Here is an 8,764-nt window from a genome sequence, read left to right on the forward strand (position 1 = left end):
GAATGTCACTGTGCAAAAGCAAAATGCAGCTTTCCCTTGTTTTTTCAGTAGTTTACATTTAACACACTGGTAACCCAAGACTGTACTACATTCCCTTTCCTCCCCCCCTCCCCCCTTTTTATCTCTGCTGCTGCCTGAGCGTGTACTCCCGGTTCCCAGTGAGCTGTGTGGTTGACTGGTCAGTTCGTAACTCTGGTGTTCGTAACTCTAAGGTTCTACTGTACTGGGGAAAGCCCTTTTATGCTGTTACAATGGTGTCTAGACTAGGGCTATGGTCTATATAAAAATGCCATCAAAACGTCACACCGCTGGCCAACATTACTCTGCCAGCCAATGTTTGAAGTCTAGGCATTGTTTTCAGATTCATCTGCACACTGCAAATTAAAAAAAAAAATCAACTGATTCAGGCTACAGGGCTAAAAAACAGCTTATAGATGTTCCCACATGGGCTGCAGCCTGGGCTTTGAGACCTCTCACCTCTTGCTGGGTTTCAGAGCAGGGACATCTACACTGCTATCGTTAGCCCCATTGTGTGAGCCTGAGACAGTTGACCTGGGCTCTGAGACTTACTGCTGGGGTTTGGATTTTTTTTGCCATGTAGCCATACCCTTAGTGAGCACTGGTCAGTTTCAGTCCAAAAATACTGCATTGGTACAAGCATAGGCATACGTCTATGAGTTTGCATGTGTCTGTGTGTGAGAGACGTGTGCATATATGTATATGTGTACATGTGTATGCAATGTGCATGTGAATGACCATGTCTGTTTGGCAGGTGTGGGGGTGTGAGAGCATGTGTCCGGATTGGAATGTGCATAGGATATGTGTGAAATGTCAGTGAGCATGGATCTATGACATCATGCACAAATATCACAGAAACCCGCTGTTACAGTGCTAGGGCAGAGACTTGCTGGAGCAGTAGAGGAACATTGTCACCTGTCAGACCAAATCTGGTTTAACACACAGGTGGTTTTTAAGAACAATAGAAACCATCTTTCTATTACTCTGTTCTTTAAAAAGCTTCTTGGAAACAGCTGTTTGTAAGGAAGGAAATGTCTTTGCTGACTTGCAGCTCAAAGAGTAACGAATATCACAAAAATGGAATGGACCATAAGAAAAAATGAAACTGACTTTATTGACTCTCACTGCCTGAGATGGGAGAAATTAACTGCATTGTCCAAGATTTCCCATAAACCACATGCTTTGGGGAAACTGTATGAGGCTGAGAACAAAGGCAAGAGTTAGCTTCAAACTAGATCTTGAAAATGACTGGAGATTTAAATAATTAAAGGTCTGATGAGTACTTTAGGGAAATTAATGTGTCTGTTTATAATATTCCCTTGTCATACCGATAGTATGTAAGAACGGCCATACTGCCTCAGACCAAAGGACCATCTAGCCCATATCCTGTCTCCGACAGTAGCCAATGCCAGGTGCCCCAGAGGGAATGACTAGAACAGGTAATCATCAAGTGATCCACCCCATATTGCCCATTCCCAGCTTCTATTAAATTTGTTCAAGTGTGTGTATATCTGATCACGGGCATCTACGTATGTGGGTGTGCAAGCCGATGTGTTTGTGTATCTACGCGCAGGTATGTCTACGGGTGTGATATGTGTCTATAGGTGCATGTGTGCTGATGCCTATTAACGGCTGCGTACACAAGGAATGTCTGTGTATCTCCATATGTCTGTGCATGTGTCAGGGCATCTGCATGTGCGTTGTTCATCTGTGTTCATTTGCATCTGTGTGGGACCATGCTTGTGCGTGTGTATTTTGTGTGTAAACATGGATAAGGCATGCAAAGGTGTGAGCATGTCAGTGTGAAAATGTAGATGCCTGTATTTCTATGTGCACAATGTATGTGGACCTGTGTTCGTGGGCATGCATCCACATACATATACATTATACATGCATGTCTTATTCCCACATGTTGTTTCGTTCCCAGGGCTAGAATTGGAAGGCAGAACTGAGTGAGACTTGGGGTGTATTTGAGTTGGTTCCATGACCCCCGACACTTGGCATGAACACTGGTTTTAACAACTGCTCTAGGCTGACTCGGAGAGATTCTGGATAAATTCATCTTCGGGGCTCAGTGTCATTATTTTAAAAATAGGAACGATGAGGGGGAAAAAACCCCAAACCAGAAGGTCAAGTTTTTCCATTCAGTAATCTGGTCACATCTGTTTTCTTTGATTCACAGGGTAACATCATAGGGACAGAACTCAGCTGACACCAAGGGAGTGGCAGAGTGGTAGTGGGAGGGGTGGTGTCCAAAGGCGAGAGAAAGGGAACCATTTGTACAGCCTAGGAACCAGATCCTCAGCTGGGGTCATGCAGGGCTGCCCGGGGGGGGGGAAGAGGGGCAATTGCCCCGGGCCCAGTAGGGGCCCCCACGAGAGTTTTTTGGCGCCCCTGGAGCAGGGTCCTTCACTTGCTCTGGGGGGCCCGGAAAACTCTTGCGGGGCCCAGGCCCCCGGAGCTTCCTTCACTCTCGGTCTTTGCTGGCAGGGGGTCCTTTCGCCCTGGGGCGGAAGGACCCTCTGCCAGCGAATTACCGCTGAAGCGAGACCCACCGCCGAAGTGCAGCCGGGTCTTCGGCGGTAATTCAGGGCGGGGGCCCTTCCATTCCAGGACCCGCTGCCGTAGTGCCCCGGAGACCCGTGGCGGGGGCCCCCCGCCACCAAATTACCAGCGAAGACCCGGCTGCACTTTGGCAGCGGGTCCCGCTTTGGTGGTAATTCGGTGGGGGGGGGGGTCCCCCACCACGGGTCTCCGGGGCACTTCGGCGGCAGGTCCCTGAGTCCCTGTTGGAGGGAAGGACCTGCCGCTGAATTGCCATCGCCACTTCATTCACTTTTCAGCAGCAAGTCTCCGAGTCCCTCTTGGAGAGAAGGATCCGCTGCCGAAGAAGTGGCGGTGCCGAAGAAGTGCCACTGAAGCACCGCCAGTGGCGGTAGAGCTGCGCCTCTCTGCTTTGTGCACCCAAGGCAAGTGCCTCACTCGCCTCACCCTTGTTACAGCACTGAGCCCATTACTTCTTGGCCTACCTTCAAGAGAACAATTGATCACTGTCCCCATTACAACAGCCCTTAGTCCCCCTTCAGACTTCTTTTCTCAACACTGAACGTGCCCATTTTTAACTCTGCCTCCTAAGTCAGGTTTTCTAAAATGTTTATCTTGTTGCTCTCCTCTGGTCTCTCTCCAATGTGTTTACATCTTTCTTCAAGTCTGGTGTCTGAAACTACACACAACACTCCAGCTGAGGCCTCACTAGTACCAACTAGAGGTGGACAATAATCTCCTGTGTTCTACATACAACACTTCTGTTAACACACACTAGGATAGCAGCCTTTCTTGCAGCTGCATCACATTGTTGATTCATTCAATTAGTGACCTACAGTAACCCCCAAATCCTTTTTTGCAGTACTGCTGCCCAGCCCATTATCCCCCGTTTTGTATTTGCACATTTGATTTTTTTTTGTCCTCAGTGCAGTCCATTTCACTTGTTTTTATTGACTTTCATCTTGTTGATTTCAGATCCTTTGTCAAGGTTGTTTCGAATTCTAACCCGCTCCTCCAAAGGGCTAGTAAGCCTCCCAGCTTAGTGGCACCTGCAAATGTTATAAGCATGCTCTCCTCTCCAGTACTGGAATCATTAATGAAAACATTGCATAATACCAGACCCAGGACAGACCCCTGTGAAACCGTTCAGGATACATCCTCCCAGTTTGACAGCAAACCCATTGATAGCTGCTCTTTGAGTACAGTCTTGCAATCAGTTTTGCACCCCTGCCTTATAGTAATTTAATCTAGACTACATTTCCCTAGTTTGTTTATGAGAATGTCACGTGGGACTGTGTCAAGAACCTTACTAAAAGCAAAATACATCACATCTACCGCTCCCCCCCGCCCCATCCATGAGGCCAGTAACCCTGTCAAAGAAGGAAATTAGGTTGGTTTGACATGATTTGTTCTTGACAAATCCATATTGGCTAGTACTTATAACCCTGTAATCCTCTAGGTGCTTACAAATTGATTGTTTAACAATTTGTTTCAATATCTTTCCAGGTATCAGAGCTGGGCTGACTAATTCCCTAGGTCTGCTTTGTTCCCCTTTTTACAGATAGATTCTATGTTTGCCCTTCTCCAGTTCTCTCCCATCCCTCATAAGTTCTTGAAGACAATTGCTAACAGTTCTGAGATTGCTTCAGCTAGTTCCTCGAAGAGGAATTTCATCAGCCCCTGCCACTTGAATACATCCAAATATTGCATTCCTTCCCCCTTGTTTGTTTGAATTGTGTCAAGTGTCTGGTCAGTGAAGACAACCAAAATAGGCACTAAACATCTCAGCCTTCTAGATCTCATCTGTTACTAGGTTTCCTTCTCTGCTACGTAGAGGATCTCCACTTTCCTTCATCATTCTCTTGTTCCTACTGTTTTTATATAATCTCTTCTGATTGCATTTTGTGCCGCTTGCTAGGGGTAACTCCTTTTGTGCCTTAGCCTTTCTCATTTTGTCTCTACATACTCAAGCTAGTCTTGTGAACTCATTTGCTCATGTTTCCACCGAATGAAGCTGACTTTTTCTGAGGATCTGGCCCTATTTCTTTAATTTCTCCAAGTTGTTTCCTTTTAGGTGGCTGGAAGACTCATGTCCAAAGTCATGTGGTGAGCTACCTATTGTGTGTTCATTGTGCTGCAGGCTATTTAGGGCAAAGTGGAGGAAGTCACTGCACTGTGTTATATCTGATCATACACCTGCGGGCTCATACCACTCACTGAAGAGAAGCCAACATTATTCTTCTGGCTGGCACTTCTGGGTTTGCTCCAGGATCTGCCAACCTGCACAAACCGACTCCTGATCGCCTTCTCCCATCCACATCAGATATAAAAATGTCAACACATTAACCATTTCAGGAAGGCCCAGGGGAGTAGCTGATGGAGAAGCAGCTGAGTACTGGGTACCAAATGTTCCTGAGTTATTACTAATGATCATAAAATTGACATTCGTCTGAGGAGCTCACCTTGAGCTGCAGGGCAGACTGGGATTTGAACTTCCCCAAATTTCATGGTGAGGGGAGGTGACCAGCCACAAAGTTCATTTCCAGATCAGAATCTGGCTCCAAACCTAGGATTTAGGCTCCTTTCTATAAATATCTCCCGCTTTGTATTTGCATATATGTTTGTACTTCCTCTCGGACTGGTAGTGGGAATATTAAGAAAACACAAAATTAGCCTCCGCCACCATGGGCAGGAACCCCGAGGAGAGGAAATGAAACTCATAGCAATAAAAATGTGGTTTGTATATATGACATGTCAGTGTTCTGTAATACCTCACGTTCATGGGCCATGGGGAATGTCTTACTATAGGGTGGCATCTTCACAGTGTGAATGGTGTAGGCCAGTTCAAATTCAGTCAGAAGGAGCCTCATTCACATTTCTAGGAAACTGCCTGGTCTAATGGTTAGAACATAAGACTAGGAGTCAGAAGACCTTGGGCTTCATCTCACCTCTGACTCACGGGGGGGAGGGTCCTTAGGCAAGACCCCGTGCACTGCGTTCCTCATCTGTAAAACAAGGCTGATGATAATACTTACCTCCCGCAGTGGCAGTATGAGAGTGTTGTGTGTTTATTTGCCATACGTGATATTTGCTGGACACTTGCCACAGAGCGTTCGTGGTTATAGGCTGCGTGTGGGCAGTTTATGTGAGCATTCAATCGCCAACCGCTGATCGGCGTGGGACAGTTTTGCCGGAACACCGAGCGCATATGGCACATTTGTGATCCTTGATTGGATGAGAATAACGCTTTGCACTGAAGTGACACTGATTTATACCAGGAGCACAATCCCACCAGGGCATTGCCTCCCTCACTGGCTATGTTTACTCTGACATTCCTGGAGCTCCTCAATTGCCTGTCCTTCATTGTCTAGGCCAGGGCCCTTCACCAGCTCTGCAGCTGCCTGTCCCGTGACTGTCCATGGGGTTTGTTGTGCTTGCCCGGCTTTTTGTCAGTACTGAGGTTGAAGCCAATGGCTTTGCAACTGAGCTCTGGGCATTCCTCTTCATCTCCTCCCAGAATTCAGCATCATCTGAACATGTAACTTCACACTGCAGCTTGGCCTTTAGTATGATTCAATTTACCAGCACAGTTCTCCATCCGTTGGCTTTCCTGGGGAGGCATCAGTGAAGCTAGGAGAAAGAGTGAATTCTCTAAGTCTATATGCACAAGATATGGACCTTACCCTATGTTGTGCTCACACAAGGCCTGATCCAGAGCCCTTTGAAGTCAGTATTCTTCAGGCATGTAGCACCTTCTGGTTTTCAAATGAACCCTTTCCCATCCTCTTCCATCCACCACTTCTTTGATATCCTCTGGCAGAAAACCTAGTTAGAGCTCCCATGGAAACCCATGCACAGCTGGTGCCAGCTTACCTGTCCCTTCCAAAGGTCAGAGGGCCCCAGGGAATAGATTTAACCAGTGCATAGTCATGGAGCTGGGTGTGCAAAGGCATATATGCAAAATGGAAGATCTCTGTCAGATGTGCAATGTGAGCATGAGGTTCGTTCCCTCTGACGCACGTGGTATTGGCTGCTGTCAGAAGACAGGATACTGGGATAGATGGACCTTTGGTGTGACCCAGTAGGGCCATTCTTATGATTTGCCCCAGGTCAGAAGGAGAGCCAGGAATAGAACTCATGTCTCCTATCTCACAAGCTAGTGCCCTAACCACTACATCACACTGCCTCCCATTCACTTCAAATGGCTTTGGTCCAAGCCTTGAGTGGCTTGATTTTTGGAGGTGCTCAGCACCCTGAGTCCCCATTGACTCCAGGGGGGATACACTCCTCATTAACACCAATGTGAATGCAGACAGAAGTTGGTCCAGCTCCAGGGTCAATTGCACACCTTTCTCTGTAGTTACATTAGAACAGCTTCAGTCTTTGGGGAGCATTATGTGCAGCATTGAAATAACCTGACAGGCTGGATTCTTAGTGGAAAGCTGCAAGCAGATCCACATCGGATGCAGAATGAGCTGGGGGAAGAGATTCCAGTTTCTCTTCAAGATAGGTGTGGTGTCTGGCTGGTCAGCCGTTGCATTGTCTCAGACCAGGAACAATCAGCATTGAACTTCATCTCAGGAATTCGTATCCCTGAAAAGCAGCCCAGCCTTTCTCAGAGTAGACTTTTTCAGAGAGAAAGTGTCTGAGATCTTAGTTAATTTCCTTCCCTGATGATTCATTACAGCAGGGGCAAAAGAGGGCCATTGTTTGAAATCAGACAAGTCAGTTTGGTCCTTTCTTATCTCTCAGATCTGTCAGTCATGGCATCTCTGCTCTAAACAGAACAGCTGGTGACAAGCCAACACATTCACAAAAGCCAAGGAAGGGGTGAGCAAGCTCAAGCTAGAAGAGGTGTTCCAGTGGAAAGGAGTTTGTGTGTGTCTCTCTCTGGAGCTGGGAGAAAGTGGATGAGAGGTGACTGTGCAAGAGGGGAGCTGGTAAAGAGAGGCCTCCAGAAACAAGATAGGCAGAGCCAGAAGTAACTCCCACAGCCAATTGAATAGTCACACGTCCCACCAGCTGGAAATCCCCTCCTAGAATGCTAGGAGCCTGATAATAGAGGGATGAAGTCGTGTCTTGGAGCTGCAGGTTCCTGTCTGTTGTATCTCGATGACAGCAGTTCCTTGGCACCGTGCTGTGTAGCAGAGAGGAAAATACCTCCCTAGAGTCCTCCTTCCTCCGGGGCTCAGTGGAGGCTTTGATGAGCTGTACCAAGGCCTCTCTGCTCCTCATGGATCCAGGTTAATCAGGATTAGACACGAGTTTATTAATGGCAATGGCTAACGAATCCACTGAATATAGCTTCTTTCCTCTCTGGCAGGATATCCATGGTCTGGCTGCAATTTCCTCCAATTCACTCATGGCTGCAATTTAATGCATGGCTGCCTCCTCAAATCTTTATTCCATGGATCCATCACCAATAGTCAAGCTCTGTTGTTTTGCAGACATTGGCCAGCTAAGACACATAGTTTTGCATCTTCTCCCTGATTGGATGAGTGTAGCTGGCAGGGCTACCTGTGCTGGTGCATTCAGATCAGTCAAACCTTCCTGTCTAGCAGAAATCGATGGCTCAGATGCTCACAGAATGGTGAAGCAGGCATGAGTGTGGAATTGTCTGCAGGTCCGAGTGGATATTCACGGGGAGTGGTTTGCATTACCCACCTGCTTGCCTGGGACTCAGACTGCAAATGCCAATAGCCCAGCTCCTATGGTTTCCTCCATCTAAGCTCATTGCACTCGGACTTGCAGACAATTCCACATCTATGGCCGCTTTGCCATTCCACAAGCATTTGAACCACTGGCTCCTGCTGGCAGGAACGTTTGCACCAGACTGATGTGAATCCACCAACACGGGGAGCTCTGCCAGCTGTCTGTTCCAACATCATGCAACAGCAGGAGGAGTTCCTCAAAGATGAGATGGTTAACAGCACAGCACAGGGCCTCCTGACCTTTCCTTCTGGCATCCTTCCCTACTGCCAAGCATGCAAGATGGCACAGCAGGGAGCCTTCATCTAGGGAAGAGCTCTCAATGCAGAGACCACCCAGAAAAGTGGGAACCCACTGCTACCTCACAACAATCCCCTCCCCCTGCTCTAGAGCCACAGGGAATTTCCCACTGCATGGCTGATCAGCTTCCCATTGTGTCGTCTGAATCCCACGGAGAGTGCCAGATCTGGAGAGCTATAAATAGGACCCACCT

The sequence above is a fragment of the Chelonoidis abingdonii genome, chromosome 4 (assembly GCF_003597395.2).
Source record: "Chelonoidis abingdonii isolate Lonesome George chromosome 4, CheloAbing_2.0, whole genome shotgun sequence".
In the NCBI taxonomy this organism is placed as follows: Eukaryota; Metazoa; Chordata; order Testudines; family Testudinidae; genus Chelonoidis; species Chelonoidis abingdonii.